The following is a 21,824-nucleotide window of genomic DNA, read 5'->3' on the forward strand; positions in this document are numbered from 1 at the left end:
TTCAGAACAGTGTTCCAGCAAAATGTAATTTCCTTGTCATATTTTATGTATGGGCTGTTTTTGCATATTTTCAATATTTAAAACAATGTCCATATTAATAACTTTTAAAATATGTTCTCACTGTTAAGAGATGGAAATCAGTAACAAAAAACACACACAAAAAAAATCCCATCAAAACCCCCACAACAAATCCCCCAAGCTTTCCTTTTATTCAAGCAACAACAATCAGATTCTTATGACTGGAATAACTACTGAAGAGGCTCTCTGTTTCTCAGCCAGAGAAAGCTTTTGAAATATTTATGGAAATAAACCAAAATGTGTCCCTTTCTGACTGTACAAATAAGAGATTATCAGATCTAGCCTATGGCAGTTGCAGTACATAGAGTCCAAAACATCTACAACTAATAACATAGAGTGTATGCTTTAAAAAAAGCTGTGAGGTTTTATTTTTTTAATGGGTCTCTACTGACAAAACAGCACATTTTCCATGGATTATCCTAATGAAAAAGTCCCTCTTTGTGCATTTTGCATTAGAGGTAAAAATTAACGAGACAATACATTAATTGACCTTTTAAAACCAAAAGCATAATTTATGTTGATGCATCTTCATCTACTTAAAGAGCACGACTGAAATCACTTTGTAGCTCTTTCTGTGGTAGCTGGGAGTGTGGAGCAGGGCTGCTCCCATCCCCTCCCATTGAATCCTGTGCCACCAGGGACAGAATTGCAGCACAGCTTGTCTGGCTGTGTCACACTCCCAATTTACTGAGTTGAACTTGCTCATCTGGGTCTTAAGCCTTGCTTTTCATTCTACAAATCTTGCTCTGGTGTGGGAATCGGAGCTTGTTGGAGTCAGAGTGCATTTTGATGATTCACAGAAGACTCAGCAGAGCCAGGTTTGTGAGGAGCAGTGCTACCTTTTGTTAGCCCAGTGACAGGATTAGCAGATGGACACACGTGTGGGCACGGGGCCAGTGATGGAGAGGGAAAAGCCTCCAGCTAAATGCAGGTTGGGAACAATTGCTCTGAGTTTAACTTGATTCATCAGTTGGACAATTTGAGAGAGAAGGTGGTGGGCACACTTGGGACAGGAAGCAGAGGAGATGGAAGGGCTGTTGGCAACCATGAGAAAGAGACTGTCCAGTTTGTTCTGAGAGCAGGATTTGGGTACTTGGAGAAGACAAACCATCAGCAGAATGAACTTTCTCCTTATAGAAAGCAAATAGAGTGTGTCATGTTTTTATTGGAGCCACATCCCAGTAAATTCTGTGCTTCACTGACTCAGCACTGGGGTGTCAGCCTTGCAGTTAAGGGACTAGGACTTCAATTTTATATTAGCCAAAAATACTGTTTTCTAAAGTGTCAATAAAATAATTTTGCTATATTGTTTGACTTATCTCCTGTGGGCAGTCGGGTGCAGCAGCAAGTCTGAACTGCCAATACAGTGACTGCTGAATGAGTTTTGCTTTGTTTGTCCAAACACTTTCTAGGATCAGTCACTGTTCCCTGAGCCCTGCTGTGAATGCTGTGGGCTCTGCTGACTCTGGGAAAGGCCAGCTGCAGATACCAAGTGGGAAGTTGGTGCTTGTGGCAAAATTTGTTGTCAATTTTGGACTTAACAGCAGCGTAATTAACTTGTTTATTTATTTTTAATTGTGTCCTGTTAATATAAGTGCACCTGCTGCTGTGTTACCTTGAATCATGATGTGCAGTTTGTGCACAGCCATGGGTGGTAAGTCTCTATCCTATTTGAGAGTGACAAGATGTCTTTTAACAGGGTATTTGTCAGGTTTTTTCTTTCCTGATTACTTCCAAAAGGGGGGAAAAAATGCTGATAATAACTGTGATTATAAAACCCCAAGTAACAGTAAGATAACCTGGGGCAGAGTAGTGCCTAAAAATACTTGTTGTTTTTAAGCTAATTACATTTTATATTGCCAGTGACCTTTTGGAAACCTTTCATTTACATGGATTGCTGATACCTCCAAGGAAAAGCCTTTATGCAGAGGGAAAATGCATTCCAGTCATCTCCCCAAAGCAGAATGCAGGTCTGGCTGTAGAATGTGCCCTTTCTCAGAAGGACTTCATAACAGGCTTGTTCTGAACTGCAGGGAGAGCTTTTCCTGGTGGAGAAGATGAGCACCCAGGCTGTGTCATCTCTCCAAGCTGCTGCTTGAAGGTGAGGGCTCAGTTTATAAATAAGGATGCGGGACATTCTTGAAATTACAGAAGGATTCATTAATACTTAAATGCAGAGGAGACTTGAAATTCATTATGACTCCCTTGTGAAATTTTTGACTCACTGACAAACTCATGAATGATGAACTGTGGGCCTTGTTTCAAACATATGAGCCACATAAAAGATAGAAATTCCTCAGATTTTGCAAGCTTTTAATTTGGACTTTTTAAGGTTGTGTTGAAATAAATACTTCACATCTTCCCTGAATGAATGCTGAAGGTCTCGAACTGAACATAGGAAAGTGAGACTGGAAGGAGTTTTAGTAGTTTCTCCTTTCCCATCCTCTGGAGACAGTTGTTTAATTCCTGAATGAGAGCTGAGCAAGAGAGCAGATTTGCTGCAGCTCCCATGGATAATGTAGCTGTCATTGAGGCTGACAGAAGTTCCTGTGTCCCTCTCCTTGCAAACCCAGCAGTCCTGGTCAGAGACCCTCAGACTTCATTGGTTTTGATGTTTTAAAAAAGTGAGTGGCATCTTTTGGTGATGTGTACAGATATTGAAGAAGTTCCCCTTGTCCTTAAAGAAGTGAATCAAGCCAAGAACTCAATGTAGATGGTACCATGTTTGATCAGTCAAGCTAATTTTTAATTCATGTTTTTTCACAGCACTTCTATAGAATAAGTTCCTCCTCTAGTTACCTTACTTCAAAGAAGTAGACCACCATCATTGGCTCTGCTGTGAGATGTTGAAGCACTTTCTTGAAACATGGGAGAACTGGACATATAAAATCCATGAGACTTGGCTGATTGCTACCAATGCAGAACCATGTACACATTCCCATACTGGGATTTATGCCACTGAGTACTCATCACTGTGTCAGGAGAGGCTTATGTGGAAATCAGCTGAAGTGCAGAAAATTTGGGACCAACAGATGTCCTGCAGCAGAGATGAACCAGGGCTTGTAAAAATGCTTTTCTTAGAAGGAGGCTGATGGTGTAAGCAATGTGTGTCTGCTGTGTTTTTACACCTGACCTGGGCTGCAGCCTCTCTGAAGTACAGTAAATGTTATTTATATTCTCCCCAGGTGTGCACAAGAATATGTTACTGGTTGTGGTCAATGATGTGGTGCTTTTTAATGTGTTAGAGCTCCTTCAGGTAAAGAGGATGTGGGAGAAGCTGGATGGAAATTGAGAGACCTCTGTAAGACAGGATTGCAAAAACATTCAAAACTCAGTGGACCTTTGGAAGCAGTTTTGTTCTGGGCTCTGATTTTGACCCAGGACTTGTGTGTAATGTTAAGCAAGTCAGCACAATCTGTCCTCTGGCTGGTGGGAGTTAACAAACCTTGTGACAGAATTTACCAGAGCATGTCTTTGTCACTGCTTGTGCAGGGCTTTCTCAAAGAGCAATTCATGTCACTTGCAAATCCTAAAGCTTTTGCCTATGCCCCAAACAGATTTTTTAAAAATTCTTTCAAATATAAACATGAGAGAAAGGAGGTAAATTTTGTATTTCTTCAATCAGCTTTGTATCCCATTCATCAAATAGCATCCTATTAAGAAAACAGTGGGAACCTTCCTAAGGAAGAGAAGAAGCTGGCAAGATTCCATGGTCCTGGAATAGACCACTGTGCAGAGATCCTGCCTAAGTCCCCTGCCCAGTCCATGCTTGCACTATTGGAATGACAGAGAGACAGGAAGAGTTGTGAGAACAGCTTTGTTTTGGCACTGCAACAGGGATTTGTTATGACACTCAGAATTTTGGTTCGGTGTGGATCTGCTGGTTTGCCTTACACATTTTAAAGGTATGTAGTGAGGAAAAAACAAAGAGCAACCTGTGAAGATGGTGAAAGATCTGGAGGAGAAGCCATGCAAGGAGTGGCTGAGGTCTCTTGATTTATTCAGCTGGAGAAGAGGAGGCTGAAGGAAGACTCACTGGGGCTGCAGCTCCCCCTGAGGGGGTGTGCAGGGACAGGACCCAGGGAGTGGCTGGAGTTGTGTCGGGGAGCTTTAGGGGGGAGATCAGGAAAAGGTTCTTCCCCCAGAAGATGCTGGGACACTGAACAGGCTCCCCAAGGAATGGTCACAGCCCCGAGGCTGCCAGAGCTCCAGGAATGTTTGGACAGTTCTCTCAAGGATGCACAGGGTGGGATTGTTGTCTGTGCAATGTCAGGAGTTGGACTCAATGATCCTTGTCAGTTGCTTCCAACTCAGGATATTCTGTGATTCTAAAAATTAAATTTTTAGGCTCCAGCTTCTGCAGAAAAGGGGTGGAGTGTGAAGAGAAGTTGTGTGTCATTACTGCCAAACCAGCTGCAGCTGAGCAAAGCCGTGTATGAGAGTAAATCATCAATATTTCAGATCACCACTTTGATAAACAAATTTTAGAAAGTGAGAATGAAAACCTGAGGAAACAATGCAGAAGAGTGACTCTGTGTGTGTTAATGTCCCTTGAGCCCCTAGCAGGCAGGAGAAAAGGTTGTTAGAATGCTAATTTGAATTCAAATTCCTTTTGATTTTGTAGTCCATGCCAATTCTGTGTATATTGTCACTGGAAAGTGAGCACAGGACGCTTAAGGCTCCCTTGCTTTTATGCTTGGCTAATTTTATGGCCCTCCCATATTTTGTAGCTGTAAATGTTGCAGACTTTATTACATTTAAACTGGTTTTAATATAGTAGGTCATAAAAATTAAGAAATGAGTGGTAGTGTCCACTGCAATGATGCATTTAGCTCAGGGAGGATGCTTGCAAGTCACTGAAAGGCTTAAACTGCAACTCCAGGATCATCTGCTTTGTGAAGCCAGGGCAGAAATGAAAAGCCCCAACCTGTAACAGCTGAGAATGAATTTCATTGTTAAAAATTTCCTTCTTTTTCTTTCATCTGAGGAGCTGATTTATGCTTTGAGGCATTGATCCAAATGTGAGGAGAGAAGGGAGGCTGTTTCTTTCTTTTTCATAAAAAGGCTCAGCAAGTTCTGTACACTGTATAGCTGTACATATATATATTTAATATAAGTGGGTACAATATGGTGTAGCTGGGAAACTTCCTGGCTGACTGCTGAGGAGCAGCTCTAGTTTATCTGTTAATTGCAATTATTCTACCTGCAACCCATAAGTCTTTATGATTTCATGCATCTGCTTGCAGGAGGTTAATTACTCCTGCTGCATTAAAAGCTAAAATAGGGTGGGAAAGTAGGGAGTTACTGGGGGATGGTTCCATGGATGGGTTTGACATTTCTTAACTGTTGAGCATTTGGCTTTGAAACTTCCTTCAGAGAGTGGCAGGACTGGTGTCTGATCTCCACATGGGTCACAGCTTCATTTAATACCTTTTGACATTAAAACTGTTTGAGAACTGATGCCTGTGGTTTTGTCTGTTCTGATTTCATCATAGCTTAACAGTTGGTAAATGTTCCTCTAAAATGTTTATGATGGTTTCTCCAAGTGACAGCTTCAGTTCCCACATTCTGAACTTGTATCTCAGCAGCTGCTTTACACCAGCCTTCACATTGAGCACAGCCTGGGAGCCCCAGAGGAGCCAGAGGCTGAGCACACTTGCTGGGATCCTTTATACCATATAACAACAGGGACAATTTGTTTTGCTGCTTCCATTTAAAAGAACCAAGCAAAAAGCCCCTTAATCCATCAGAATTATTAGACCTGTTTGTCTAAGATGTCACAAAAGCAGAATGGGTTGGAACACGGTGTCCATCTGAAGCACAGTTGGCACATTGGAGTCCTCTGCCCACTAACCTGAAACCTCAATGTAAACTTGAACCACTTTACAGGCTGGCAGTAATGGCTGTGATAAATCAGTCTGCTTTTTGTTTGTGCAAATGATCTAATGGTCAGAGAACTTGGACACAAAACCACATTAAATAAATTTATTTTAATAATTCCTTTATAGCATCCATTTAATCATTATGGGAGCCAGCACAGATTTATTTTGGAGTGTTCAAAACAGGTATCCCATCACTCATCCAGCTTTGTCTGCATCCAAACAAATATCTGGATAGCTAACTTGTTCTTTAAAAAAAATAAATCTGCATTACTTTCCCACTTCTTGATTTCTACAGCAGGAAAAAAAGAAATCAAAAAGAAAATGAGAAAGCTGTGCCTCTGGCCCATCCCTGTGCAAGGTGGGCTCTGCTCAGCACAGAACAGCAAGAATTGGAGAGGGAACATGTTGGAATAATAATTAGCTGGGACTCAGTTTTTTTACTTAGGAAAAAACCCATTCTGTATTTGCATAACTTATTTTATACAGTTTTCCCAGACCTTGTGTGTAACTGATTGGCTAGTAGTATTCTTGCTACCTCATTCATTGATTAAAGGCTATTTTGTGTGTATGTGCTTACACTCAGGTGTTTACATTTTTCCTCTGGATTCTCATGGGACAGATCTATTGTTTATGCAGGTGCAGACTTACTTTTCTTACCAGAATAGATTGTTGTGTTAACTCACTGTGCCTTCCCAAGGTTGTTTTGCATGGAAACCTTCAAGCTACTGCTAACTCAGCTTGAGTAGCAGGGCCTAAACCATATTTTATAAAACCTTTCTTTTCTAATATCACTACTTATATGCAGCAGAGGCACAAAGCTCTTCATATGGGAATCAATCCAGCATTTGGAATCTTACCTTTTTCTCTTCCTGGCACCCCCAACGTTGTCCACTGGAAAGGAGAAATGAGGCTTGAAAATTGAGAGACCTCAATTGAGTACAGCCCAGGAGTGTGGAAAAGGTACTAAAATAATATCTTTTGCAGCAAGTATTTTGGCAAGGAGAGTTAATGTGTTTTACTGCTCCATGATGGGAATCACAGATTTCACTTGAGCTCTTTTCATCTGTCTTTAAATTGTGTTCACAATTTAATTTTTTTCTGGTTTTCATTTCTTTCTCTTTGTCTCTTAGTTCTTTCAGCCCTTCATGGGTCCCATGTAACTTAAAGGTCTGCAATACCTTATCCAGTCTCTGAAATAAACTCTCTCATGTAGAGATTGCAGCAGGTAGACCATTGGACGTGATGTAGCATTCATTTCTCTGCTGCATTGGGTAATGATTTCCTGGTTCCAGGAGCAAGAAATTAAAATTCTGGTGAGAGGATTTGCCCCCTTCCTCACTCAGCAAGGCCACTGTGCCAGAGCTCAATCACTTCCTCTGCAGCAGCAGGAGCAGAGGGAATGTGATACTGTGGTCATTCAATCAGAGGGAGAAATGCTTTAATCTCTGCTATTCTGTCTGATAAATGCTTTCTTCTTTGTTCTGAATTCAGATCTCTAGTGTTCCTACTGTTGCAGGGATTGGCAGAGAAAAGAGATCATCCTGTCCAGTTAAGTGCTCAGTGATGATGCCTGCCTTTATTCCCAGAGGTACTTTGTGATTTAGTAGGAGAAATGCAATTGCAGAAAGGGCAGAAAAAGCATAGGAAGGAAGTGGGACTATCTGGCAAATCCCACCACAGCTTGTGATTTCCCTAAAACAAGGACAACATGTCTTGTGAGAGACTTTTATTTGCAAAAGCACAGGGGAGATAGAGCAGCTTCTGCTTCAGCATGATCTTTGCTCTGAATATTCAGGGTGCTCCATATTAATTGGGCAGATGAATTTCTGACCTGTGCAGCCACCTCCTTTGTCGTGTGTTCCTCTTCACTGCAGCAGCTGCACAAAAATGATGTGATGGATGGGTATTGACTTTGCTGCTTTCTTTTGCTCCCTTTGCTGTATTGACATGAGTTAATAGGGCAGAAGTGGAAGACAGACTCAGTACAAAGTGGAGAGAGATTTTATGTCAATAGGGTTTGTAAGATAAGAAATACAGCATTAAGGGTGAGCACACAGGAGAGTTAATAGCTAACAAACCACTCAATGTGTTGACAGGAGAAAGACACTGACCAGGAGCCATAAACTCTTTTTCAATGAAAACATGTTTTCTTTTTTGGTGTGATGTGTTATTAGTATCTAGTTTTCCTCAGTGCTGTCAAATGCTGAAAGATGGGTTGTTGTCTTTTATAATGCTGTTATAATGTTTCATTATGTTGCTTTACGAGTTTTGCTTTGATTAGTTGATCACACCATTAGAGGAGAGTGTCTCCATTTTTATTAATACTACTACATCCATATGCTCCCTCAATTTGGCCATATTAAAACTGGAAATGAGAGTGTTGAGTGAAATTTAAGCTTGAAGGTGATTGGAAATGGAAGGCAGAACAAGTTCTGTCTGAGCAATAATAGTTCACCCACCCTCAAAAGGCTGTAGATCATTTAAGCTACTTAATAAATGGAGTGTATATTCTAGAATTTTAAACCAGTTGTTAGTAAGCAGCCTGCTGGAAGGATATTCTGATGTACATCCAAATGAAGAGAAAAGATTTTAGATGTTCTTATGTTCAGTGGTTCAAAAAAACTCTGCTGATATGTAGCAGTAGTTTGAAAGGCTGAAGAAACACTTTCATTGGTACCAGGAAACAAGTTGAACATCTTAAAATAAGTTCTGTGCTACCACTGAACAGGACATTGTTGGATCCTTAGAATGTCACTGAATTACGGAAAGGAGACTGCCAGGGGCAAGAAGCAGCCCTGGATAACAAATTGCAGCAGGTATTTGGAAACCAGCTAAATACATGTTCACTGGAAGATGAAAGGAGACTCTTCATATCTCTTATAATTATGAAAGAGATGAGCTGTGCTGCTGGCAAAGTTATTTAGGTGGGTTGACAATTGAAAAATGAGTAGTTTAGTTAAATATTGGAAAGCTAGAAATAAATGAGAGTGCTTAGACCAAGTTAATTATGCATGGATATGTGCTGTAGGTATGGGGGGAAATGGCAAGGGGTGTTTACTGGGCCAAATTTTCAGTTCTCCTTTTGTTTGGGAGCTCTTTTTCTAATGAGAAGGATGTTCAGTAATTTTCATCTGATTAATGTTTGTGGCATTTTAATGTTCTTTTAAAATGGGCATCTGTATGCATTTCTAAAGGGGCCCTGCATGTTTTGGCTCATGAAATTTTGCTTTTGTACTGGACTTGGGTAGAACTAGGAGAAGAAAAAGCATAGTTTAGTGCACTGCAGGCCAAAATATTAAACCCCATGCTAGAGACAAATAATGACATAAGCTGAAGAGTTGCCTAGAAGTGACCTTTCATTTGTGACCATCTTAGGAGAAAGGAAACAAAGGCAACTTCTTTCTCTTCCTGCTTCAAATGCCATTTTTCATTGGCTTAAAATCCTTATACCTAGACATGCAATAAATGTATTTCTGCCTGGTTTTCTGGAAAGATGAAATCCATTGGTGAGGGACATAGTTAGAGAGGCAGTAGAAAGCTCCAGCCTGTTGTTCCACTGAGGAACATCACACTTATGTGGCAGCAGGAAGATTCTGTGGGCAGATGGAGGCTGTACTGGCTGGAGGTCAGGTCACTTTGGGGCCAGCAGAAATGGGGAGTTCAGAACTCAGGATCTGCAGCTTGGGTTGGAATTTGCATGGACAGTCACATTTCAGATGTGTATTTTGAATAGGAGTATTATGAATACTGGTTCTGGTTTCTTATCTTTACCAGATGTTACATGACAAGGCGCAGATTGGTTGATAATCACAGTTTGGTCAGGAGAGCTGGAAGAAGCTAGTTCTTTAGGGAAAAAACCCACAAAGATTAGTGATTTCTATTGAAATCTTTGATCATGGCCAAACAGCTGCTATTCCTCTAAAATACCTTATTGAGGAAGAGTGTTGTGATCAGGTTTATTTTCAGGGCTGTTATCATTTTTTTGGGGTGTGAACAAGTTCAGACACAGCAGGGACTTGTGTGAGCTTCTCATTTTACCATTCTATTGACTGGGACCACACAGATATCTGATTTTTAAGTCTCTGCCAAAGAGATGCTGGAAGTGACCTTGTGCTGTTAGGTCCCCTGACAGTTGAGCTGTTAATCATGATGGAATTTGAACGGGGCATTTAACTGTGCAAAGCTTTTCTGTCCTTTTGTTAATTAGCTGGATGATCCATCTGTCAGTGTCTTCCCAGAGAAGACATGGTGCATGTTCATTTGCATGGACAGTCTCAATGGTTTTGGAATGTCATGCTGAGATCAGTACCCTTTGTTTCCAGATAATAGGAGATCAAAGTTTTGGTAAAGCATAAAATCCCAGAAAGTTTTGGATTGGAAGTGACCTCAAAGATCATCTTGTTCCAACCCCCTGCCATGGGCAGGGACGCCTTCCACTAGTCCAGATTGCTTTGTAGATGACAGAGATTTTAACCTTTCTGTTTAGAATGGATGACTGAACGTTTTTGCCCTAGACCTTACTTTTAATACCATTTTTACAAACAGATGCAGAGATGTTGAGGTATTTGCATTGAATGGATGGTATTGTTGCAGATTTTTCCTAGGGTATCAGACATAGGAACCTATCAGCTTCTTTATCTAAGAACAGAAGAAAAAATTATTTTTGGAATAGTTTCACTGGGCTTTGAGTTTGGATGTTCTGGCCCTCCCTGCTCAGCCTCTGGCTACCTTGGTCACACCAGAGAGGGGAGCAGGTTATTTAAAGCCAGGGAGTTTGGTGCAAAGGAAGGAGCAAGGACATGGCTTTCACTCCAGCCAAATGCAGAGACAGCTGGTTTGCTCTGTTTAGTTTGACAGTGGCACGGAGAAGGGGAATGTGTTCTGCAGCCCACACTTTCATAAGGAACAGGATTCAGAGAGAAACTGTGGGGAGAGGAAGTGTGGGCAATGTAGGGCTGATGTGGGAGGACATTTGATTTATTACTGTATGGGAGGAATTAGATGTACAACCACAGTCCAAAGGAAATTGAGCTTTGCTAGTTAGGTGGCTTTGTGGATTACAGAAGTATCTGATGTTGTGTGTGTGCATAAGGTAATTTAACATGGTCAGAGAGGGCTGCCTGGAAGGGGACCTGCTCAATAACAGCTGTTTAAAAAGACTTGTATTTTTCTCCTGACATGCATTCTGTGACTGAGCAGGTTAAGACCGTAATTGATTTTCTTAAACCCTCTTTTTTAATGACTATGGAGCTAAAGAGAGACATTTCAGTATGGAGAATTTCACTTTGTGTCTTCCAAAGTTGAATCCATTGATTTTTCTGAGGATTAACATGCTTGGTGTTGTGCTAATTATAAAGAACTTTGCAGCAGAAAATTGCCAAAGACTATTGCAGTGGGTGGACTCAATTTAGTCTGTATTTTTGAACTGAATTCCTTTGGCTTTAACTCATATCTTTAATGTTCCTTTTTTCTTTGGCTCTAAATGGCCATTTCATCCATGCCTGCATGGCCTGCTCCACCACATCAAAGCTGTGGTTGCAGCAGGGATGTTTGGCATCTGCTTTCTATTCCAAGCAAGAGCAATAGGAATATCACCAAGGGTGACATTCAATGAAGCAAGAGAGGAAAAGTTCAGGCATTGGAGAAAGCAAGGTTTGATCCTTCAGAGAGCCCTGTGATTGACTTTGATTTCAAATTAATTACTAAAATCCTGCAGTTCCTCTTGCTCATTTGTAATTTCTGGTAAATATTCCCTCTTCTGTGACCTCCTTGCCTTTGGCATCCCTTTTGCTTGTCTCACTTCTCTGAGGCAATCCCAGTGCTTCTGTTTTTTTTTTCCCTGGTGCCTCTGCCACTGGGATCCTCCTGCTCTGTGTGGCAAAATGGGGAGCTAAAGTGACAAGAAGCTAGAGCTGAGCTAAGTGCCAACAACCAAAAATAACCTCCAGTTTTCACTGCTGACTTTTAAAAAATCAGTCTGTTCCCTTAAAAATGTGTTGAACACTGCCAAGTATTGCCATAATATATATGGCTTTGTTAATGTCAGATACAGTTCTGTTGTTGAAGAAAGAAAAAGGCTATGGAGCTCTTGCAGTGGCTCCTGAATGTGTGCTCACCTGTTGGAGATTGAAATGTTACCTTTGAAGTGAACTTTTACTGTTTTATAGTGGGGGAGAAGGACTAATTTGGGAAGCCATGAAAGTGCTGTTCTGTTTATTCTAAATGTTCTGTTGGAAAAGTTCTGGAGGAGGATACCTACAAGTGTATCTATTAATCACTTCTACCCAGAAAAGCAATTTGTGAAATGTAATAAGCAATTAAATTAGATGAATCTCCAAAACAATAAGATGTGTTTCTTGAAGTGGTGTCTAGGGCAAACACAGAATCCTTGGGAACCAGCAAGTAAAACATGATCTGTGCAGATGTGCTCTTTATTTACCAGAAGATGTTCAGGTCCATGTGTGCAGACATTTTCACTTGGATCTAAGAAGAGAGGTTTTCTAATTAAATAGACTTTTTGTTGGAAAGCATTTTTTGTGTGAAGATGCTCCCCTGTTGAGTCACTGCAGTGGGAGTGCTGTAAGATGGACATTCAAACAGCACTTTCACTACTGAGCTGGATTTTCTTTGCCCTCATCCAATTATTCACATCTAATTTGTTTTAGAAAAGTGGGAGTAGAATGAGTGTGTTTTGCTCAAGCTGTTGAACCAAAGGAGTCAAGTACTTGACTGTGCCTGCCTTGATCACCTTTCAATTTCACTGGAGAGAGAATTGGTCCCACAAAAATGAGGGAAGGTCCTGTACATCACACAGCTTCATGCTGGCTCTCTTCTGTACTGATTTCCTTAATACTGTGTTATAGATCTAAAGACATTAAGTTTTATCTCTGGGGTAGTCTTGTTACTCTTTGGCTCCTTATTGCCCTGAGTCCATCAGAAACAAGAGGGATTGTGTTGTTTCAGTTGCAAATCAAATCCACAAAGGAGTTGCTATCTTAATTAGTTTGAAATGTAATTTAATTCAAGATGTAACAAACAACTAGGTATAAAAAAGGCAGGTAGTGGGAGAAAAAAGGAAGGAGTGATAAGCCTTGCTGAGTGGACTCTGCTAAGTACAGCTTGGTGGTTGTTAGTTGTTTAACTATTTTGAGTGTTGAAATCCCATATCTGGCAAAAGTTCTTTTACAAATGAGACAGCTGAGACAGAGTTTAAATATTTTATATAAGCTGACCAAGCAGTACAGATTCATTTTGCATCACAAGAACATACAGTTCTTCAAATGCTCAGTAAACATTGACATATTTATTGTATTGCTCTCTGTTTCCCTTAGGTTGAGAGGCTGATGGATAGTAATAGTAGCACTGGCTAAATTCAGACTCAGTTGTTCTTCTCTGGAGAGTTGTTGCTTTGTATCTTTTGCTTTGTAAGAGAGTTTTTCTTATGCTGGTGTTTGGGGCTGACTTTGTTTGCACCTCTTCTGAGCCCAAAGCTCAACTCCCAAGAGACTGTTGGATTTCAATAATCCTGTATAGTTAATTCAGGTTATTTTTATTCCTTTTTAATCTCCCTCACAGGATTGAAGAAGTCCAGAACTGACTCCTTGCCAAATGATTCCAAAGGCTGTTTATGATAAAAGAGCTATTTGGTATTTCTCGTTTCTTTTTTCCCTTCAAAGCTTGTACCTTTCCTTGCCAGATGTGAAGGCCTTGTATAAAATTAAGCCTCAGTTGCTGTTTTTGGGTAAAAATAACAATGCAGGAGGTATGTACTTAATGGCTTTGTGTATTCCCTGGATGACTGCAGTAGTTTAGCAGCATCAAAAGTTGGCATTTAGCAGACCAAGTCCAGAGTGGATTGGATCAATGCAGTGCAGAATTGAACTCAGTGGAGGTGGATACAAATATATTCCTCCCTCCATAACAATTAAATGACATTTTTTCTGAAGATCCAGATTGTAACTATCTTTAAATACACAGTGTTTCATAGAGACACATCAGGTCTCCAGTTCTTCTGTTGTTTAGTGCCTGGAGCAGCTTGGTGCTAGTTAGCTTTTCTACAGTGAAGAACTAATTTCAGTCAAACCTTTCTCATGTCAGATGCACATTATTGCTCTGCCTGTGTCCCCCTTGCCTTTGAGAAATGCCTGTTTATATCAGATGTTTCCTTGTTTGTGCATTGCTGGCACACTTCTGCTGCACACAGACCTCAGACCCTGCCTTGGTTTCTTCTTTTAATGGAGTGCGACTGCTGCAATTGGCATTTCACTCCTCTGCTCTTTATTCTGTGCACTGAGGACAACTTTGGGTGTTAACTAGTGTTGAGTTTCATTTATTTATTTATTCCAGGATTGTAAACAGATTTGCTTCCTGTGTGGGAGTAGAGCCAGGCGCTAGCATGATTTGTTGCTTGCAGTGACACAGGAGCAGGGGGATCTGTGACTCCCTGCAGGCAGCTGAACCCAGTCTGGAATATACTTAATTGCTCTTTCACAGCCTCCTCTCTGCCCAGGATAACTCTGAAAGAATTTTCTGAGTTTGCAGCAGTACTTAAGATTTGGGTATTGTGGCAAACTTACTGCTGTTTTTAACTATTTCATAGAGGAGATGGGTACTAATGATGTGCTGCGTCTTCATGTCATTCATTTGTCCACCTGATATTCCTGTCTTCAGACCCCAGACTGGCCTTTCTTCCTGAACTGCACCATTTCTCCTGCTCTGACACCTCCTGACCCAGCTGCTGTTTGCTCTCAATCTTTGATATAATTTGTGTATGTGTGGTGTGTCTGTGTAGACACATCTGCTGCAGATTTCACTTTTTTTATCAAGTTGCTTTTGCCGAAGTGCCAGATTTGCAGTCTCAGTTTTCTCCAGTGTTGTTGGTGATGTTTGGGATTCTCTCTTCTTTCCTGTCTTTATGGAGGTTTAAGATACCTCCTATGGAAACTCATTAGGTCTAATTTGTGTAAGCACTCATTGTATGTAGGCTTTGATCTTCATTTTTCCAGTCCTAGGATTTTGCTTAATGATGAGCTGGAAAGACTGTAAATAAATCTATTTGTGTATATTGTGCATTACCTTGTGAAAAGTGTGTCAATAAAGTCTAAAGAATGGTGACTTTTGAGCTGCTTCACTGACAGCCCTCACCCCCCAGTTTACCCTAAATTTAAACATAATGTTTCTGGGGTTTGTGAAGAAGAATTTCAATGTGATAAATGATTATAAGGCTGAAGGAATATTGAATGTTTACCAAAACTGAGAGCATTGTTTTGCATGTCTGCTTTGTGCCAGAGTGAAATAATTAGCCCAGGAACTGTATGATAAACTTGTAGTGACTCAACACAGCCATCTGATAATTTAAAAATGTTATTAAGAGATGACTTCAGAGGAATTGCTTAAAGCCTTGTGGAATCTAATGACTTGTTCAGTGCCTTGTGGAGTCACTTGAGTTGCTGCCTCTGCCTTGCTGCCTCACCTCTGGTGTGCTGCCATCCTATGGGATGGCCATGGTGATCCTATTCCTGTGGGGCTGGCACTGACTTCAGGGCTGTGGCCTCAATTTCTATTATGCCATGTCATAATTTCACTCCTTGCTAGTTGTCAAGCCTTCCCTGGTAGAAATGATCTGCTTCTAAGGTATATTTAAAAACCTAAACTTACCCAAATTCACAATATTTTAAACAATCTCAGGAACTGCTATTGTCAGCTGTAAGTTCTTCTCTTTTTTTGCAGCATTCTCCTGGTATTATTTCCCATTTTCAAGGCACCTTTAGACAAGTACAGGAGGGACTGTTGTGATTGATTGGGACTATGGGCTGCTGCTCCTTTCTCCTACCCCCAGGTCCAATGAGATCCAGGGCTGTATTATCACATTCTTGATTGTCTGCATCCTTTGTGCTACTGCTACTTGATGAAAGGAATAAAAGACTTTTTTAGAGAAAACTCCAACTTTTTACCTGCCAAATTCAATCCAGCCTTGGGCATTTTGGATAAAATAGTTTGGAAACCAGGAAGATGTGTGCTGGGTTTTTTTTCCCCTCTCTCTGAGAGGCTTCTGCTGAGGTTTGTAGAAGGGCATTCTAACAATAGTCAGTTCTGTAGGAGGTGAATTTGTGTTATGCCATCTATATTTTAGTAGAGAAGGACAGGACTGAATAGTCATACAACTAAAATGCATCTTAGAAAGATCCATTAGTTAGAAATGGCCTCTGGAGCACACAGCATCTGCCATGGAGACTGTGGCAGGAGCCAGTGAAGAGCTGCAGCTTCTCACCCATTTATTTTCATGTTTCCAACACAGCGATTTGGAAACATCTGATTCCTTTTACCTGGAAAATTGACAATTTCCACCAGCATCCCAACCCCCTTGGATGTGCTGCAATCCCTTCCTGATGCTTCCCACTTGAAATGCAGTCCTCCAGGACAAGAATTTCTTAGCAGTAAATGAATTTTCTAATGAGCTTTCCTTCCAAAACAGCGAGGAGATGCCAAGTGACACGTTGGGAAGTGCCAAGCAGGAGGGAAATGGCTCTTCTGTGCCCACTGTCATAAACAGGATGTGGTTTGTTTACAGTCCTCACTTGCTCTCTGCAGTTCCCTGTCAGGGCTGTGCAGGAATGAGCCTCCCTGCAATGGCCTGGAGAAATCCGAGGTTTCTGAGCCAATATCAAATATTGTGTCAGAGGAGGAAGTGGCTCCAGGCGAAGGAGCAAACAAAATTAAGCATTGTATCTTGGATTCTTCATTGCTTTTCTGGGGCATTTATCATTCTGACTGTGCAGCTGAGTTGCAGTTGACTGCAGAGCAGAGGGAATTTAATAAAGTGGGAGGGTAACTGTTGGGTGACTAATTTTAAGGGGAGATGTGTTGAAAAGCCTTTGTAGTGGGATGGTTTTGGAGTGGTGACAAGGGTTTGTTAAGAGGTACATTATAAGAAAATAGCATTTGGAAGGGACCTATGGCGATCATCTGGTCCAACCTCCAAGAAAACAACTTCAGGTTTTTTCCCCTATCACCCCCAAAAATCCACATAAAACTCTTGGCATTGGTTGGAGCTCTTGGCACAGCTCAGGGGCAGCAGAGCTAGAGTTACAGACATGGTCAGAGCTCTGTGGGAGCTGTTGGGAAAACCCAAGGACCTGGGGCTCTTGCCTTTGGTACTTTGGCCATTAAAGATTGCTGATGTGCCATAAAATGCTCCATGTACAGGAACGTGGTGCAGATCCACTGTGGTGTAAGTGAAACTTCCCTTGGAGTGACAGCAAACTCACCAAGGCCTCATGGCTGTGGGCTATGGCACGTGCTGCTCCTGGAGGAAAGGCACTGTGAACAATCTAATTAGGCCAAGTTTCATTCTCAGAGGCTTCACTGCCAATAAAAGCTCCTCGCTTAGAAAAATGAAATTGAGCTATAGCCCAGAGTAATGTGATTTGCATTAGACCAGATTGTGAACATAAGGTAAATTTTTAAGTATCAAAGTAATTTAGAGACTGAAGTTTTACAGAAATTCTGTGATGCTTAAACAGTTTTCTAAGCACAGGCTCTGATGCTTGGGAGTTGACATTCTCTGTTTTCCTACATACATGGATCCCTTCCTGTATATACTCTTATACAATATGAATAATTCAGTGCTTGTAAACAGACAGGGAGACGTGTTGAGCTGGAAAGTCAGGGGTTTCTTTGTTGATAGTCATGTATTTTAGTTGTGTAAAGAAGGCAAATAAAAGAAGTTAAAGTAACACTGTTTACATCACCCCAGGAGTGTTTGTGCTCGTGTTTATCTGCTGCTCTCAAGCATTTTGTTGCACTTTAAAATCAGTTCCTTGATTCCTTGGCAATAATTTACAGCTCAGGTTTATCTCAAGGGACATGTAGGCTGCCTTGTCTTTTTTGGGGCTGCAAAGACCACCAACATTCCCTACAAGCATCTTGGGTTTTCAGCCAGCCTGCTGCTGCTCTGGCAGAGCATTTTGGTGATGCCTCAGAATTCTGAGTTTTCCATTTTCCCCCCAGGACACTGACAACTGAAAAGGCTAATTGGGATAAGGTGTAGGGAGGAAGAGAAAATCTCAGAACTCAGACAATAACAGAATTAATTTGGTTGGTGCACGAGCTGTGTGTGGAGCGAGGCTGTTCGTGTACCTTCTCTCATGTTGAATCAAAGGACAACTTGCTGTCAGAAGAGGAAGAAATCATTTGTGCTGGCTTTATTTGGACTCCCAGTGGCTGCTGACTTGTCTTTAAGGGTTTGTGCAGGATTTAGTGCTGTGGTCTGACTGGCTGTGCTCTGTCTGACTGAGGAAATGAGAAGTCATGACTGCAAGCTGCCATCCGTTGGCTTGGATGGCTTTTTGTTTTTAAGTCACTGCTCATTATCAAGGAAAAGAGGGTAAGAGTCACTGGTTGTATAGTTTGCAGAATTAAAAATCAAATGTCATTTGCAAACTGAGGCTACAATGCAGGCTGGATGAATATTTCAAGAAGCAAAGTCATGACAGTATTAACAGACACTGAGCATTTCTAATATAAACTGAAAGGGCCACTGTAGCAGGCCAGCACTTCCTAATCTTACGAGCACAAATAGGTGTTGTGTTTAACCCTTAAATATTTGAGTTTGAAATATTTGTGTTTACCTTGTTATTGTGCTTTCTTCTTCTCATCTTGAGCAAAAAAAGGTTGTTTGGTAAGAGAAGAGTTACTACAAAATAATACCCTAGAGAAGTGAACCCATCAGCCCAGCATGGAGCAATCCTTCTTTACACAAATACCATTTAGCCGTAAGAAATACAGAGTTCATCTCTTTGTACAGAAGATATATGGGTTTGCAATCTGCAGAGGGGAATGCGAATCCAGCTGTTTGTATTATGATTATTATTTCTTTTTGATTATAGGCTGTTTGTGCCTAAGGAGAACAGCCAAGCTGAGGAATGGGTGTGCATTGTGCTGGTAAATCCAGTTTGGTACTTTGTCCCAGGCGAAAGGAGGGCGACAGAAATGCTGATGGAAAAAAAGGAAAAAAACCTTAAAGGAATGAGAACTGTTTTCTTAACAGCATCCATAAAGCTGAGACTCGATGGTGTGTTCTTGAAATATCTTTTTCCAGCACACTAAAATTTTCAAGTGTTTCTTGTTATTTAATTTATGTATTTATAGCATGCAAGGTATAAAAGCCCTTGCTGATCAGAGGGTGTTGGGAGATTTGGGAACTCTGGTGTCACCAATATATTCTGTAAATAAGTCTCATTGACTTATTAATAAACCAAATGTGGGAGAATGTGGGAGGTGTCTCTGAAATAAAATGCTGTGTTCTGCAGCTCTCAGAGCCAGCATGGCAGCCTGGTCCTGTCTCACTTTCCCCAGAGAGCTGCTTTGGATGCAGGCAGGGAGCTGGAGGAATTGTTGCAGATGTGGCATCTTGCTTTCCAGCCTTCCTTCCCAGGAGCTTGTGGTTTCGTCCTGGAATGTGTTTTGATTCTGTTAGAGGAAGGTGGAGCAGCCTGTGCAGGAAATGGGCACACCCAGGGAGTATCTGCTGCTGTCAGGAGACCTCATCCAGCCCAAGCTCCATCACAGGACACATGGGATGATGTAGGATTTGTCTGGGCAGATCTAATGTCTCCCAAGGGACTGCTAGCACAGGCATGGGGAATGTGGAGGTACAAACTTCCATGACCTAGTTGAAATTCCTAGGAACACATGCCCTGAAAATGTGCATTTCACACAAGTTTCAAAGTACATGACTTTATTCACCATTGGCAGTGGAGAGCAGTGGATGATGCAGCTCTCCTCCCCACTGGTTGGATTGTGATTAGTATCTCACAAGGATTAACCAGTCTCTGCCCTATCTTGGTTTAAAATGAAATGATTTCTGCTCTAAGATCATGAAAATTTCAACATTGTCAGAGGTGAAGCATCATGACATCACACCCTGGAAGCATCAGAGATCCTCTGGCCCTGGATGAAAAGGGAGTGTTCTGGAAGGCTCACAGACAGCACTGGAAAGGGTTTGGCACTGATGAAGGCCTCAAAGCTTTTGAGAAAAATATCCCACAGCAGTGCTTGCTCCATCATCTGGTTTAGGCACAGGATTTGGCTCAAGGTTGCCACAAGAGAGCAGCATCTTTCACAAGGACAGTCCAGAGAACACTGGGGTGATCCCTGTGAGGAGGAGATGTCACCTGTAGACTGGTTCTCCCCAAATACCTCAACACTGGACAGAGAAAGTGGCTTCTGGAAATTAATATTTTACCTCTAAAATAGAAATGAGGGTATTCCTTCATGGCACTCCAGCTGTTGAGTTGCCTGGAAAATGGCCAGGCAGAAAGTCAGTGGCTGGTGGAACAGCTGGGCTAAGATGTGTGCAATTTTTTATATTGTAAGAATGTGTCTATTGAAGCTTGTCAGATTTTCTGTTTCTACAGCATTTCCAGTTTGGGTTTTATTTGTTAATGTTCTGTTAGATTGTGTTTTTGCATGGTTCTACACTGATAGGTTGGGATTTTTTTTTAGTGTTATATTTTAACTTTTGAGAAAATAAATACTAGTTTTGTGGAACTGTCTTTGATACATTTTTCATGATGACTTAATAATAGAACTACCATGAAAGCCTGCTTCCCAACAATGTACTGTGATTTCCATATGAGGAGGGGGGGAATCCCAAACATTTTGATGTTCCATTAAAATTTAAAGAAATATTATATTCAATTCTCTGTGGCATTTCTAAAAAAGATTCCTTAATTTTTTTTCTGGCATAGTACAGATGGCATTTAAAAAAAAGCATTAAAAGCCACCAGCCTGCTGCTTGTCTCAGCAGGAACTGCACAAGACACCAGGGGAGGCCTGACCCTGCATTCCCAAGGGATTATCACGTGGATGCACTCTGTACATTGTCTTTTCACCAGTGTTTTCCATTCCCTGGAATAATACTTTTCCTTTCAGCAGCTGGGGTTTTGCAGTTTTCCATGCCTGTCATGGAAATGAAAGGCCTGGCAAGGACCTCTTGCATTGCAGACCAGACCCCAGGTCTGTAGGGATCATTCCATATCCTTTTAATTGATTTATTGAGGTTTTGAATGCTGCATTTCATGCTCTGATCTGTAGTTGAGGGAAAGACCAATATGGCTGTGTCACAATTGATGACATATTTAACTTTTGATATATCCCTAAGTGACTCCAGGTACATTTTTCCAGAGCAGAACAGTTGGTCTATTGTTGATTTAATTTGGTTACCTACAATGAAAGCTTCGGTAAAATATTTAGAAGTTATAAACACAGAATTGTAGCCAAGAACTGACTTACAGAACAGCTCCTGCCAGTTCCTTGAATTTTTATCCTAGGAAGTATTAACACAAATTCTGTTTAGTCATAGAATTTTCTCTCAGTTCTGCTACTTATGATTTACTTCAATGTCATCTCCTGCCAACTTCTGCTAAAAATAACTGATGCCAAAATATTTTGCTTTATAATGTAATGATGCCTTAGTTTCTTTTTTTTTTTTTCCTGCTTCTCATATTTTCTGCTGCTGTACCTGAAACTGAGCTGAGTTTTGGACCATATCGGAAATTTTAGGAAATACTTGTTCCAGCTCCTGTCCTGTGTGAGGGGCTGCAGGGGGATTGCTTTAATAGCAGTAGCTGGAAATTACTGAGTTGTGTTTTCTGTTTGCTTGCAAGTCCACCTGACTTGGCCCATGTCTTTTCTGTTGCCTATTCAGTACCCAGCTCCACCTCCTGATGTTGTTGGAAAATTGATTGCTCACACAGGTGGTATTCTAGTTTATCTTCCTCAGATACAAGGAGTGTACTCTGTGCCTTGATAAAGAAGCATTTTTCTCATCTCTGGTAAAATTATCATTTTATACACAACTGT

General features: G+C 41.1%; 1 protein-coding gene across 3 annotated transcripts in view; it reads left to right on the plus strand.

Annotated features, from left to right (window-relative positions):
- Positions 1-21,824, plus strand: part of MAD1L1 (mitotic arrest deficient 1 like 1) — a 350,640-nt gene that overhangs the window by 45,966 nt on the left and 282,850 nt on the right. Inside the window, exon 1 of one of the 3 annotated variants that reach the window (XM_039732449.1) lies at positions 6,658-6,920. The exons of the other annotated variants lie outside the window; for them this stretch is intronic. The gene's annotated coding sequence lies outside the window, so the exon portion shown is untranslated. Of the gene's footprint in view, positions 1-6,657; positions 6,921-21,824 lie in introns of those variants that run through there. 3 annotated transcript variants of the gene reach the window in all.

This window comes from Passer montanus, unplaced genomic scaffold, assembly GCF_014805655.1.
Source record: "Passer montanus isolate IOZ18808 unplaced genomic scaffold, ASM1480565v1 scaffold8, whole genome shotgun sequence".
Taxonomy (NCBI): Eukaryota; Metazoa; Chordata; class Aves; order Passeriformes; family Passeridae; genus Passer; species Passer montanus.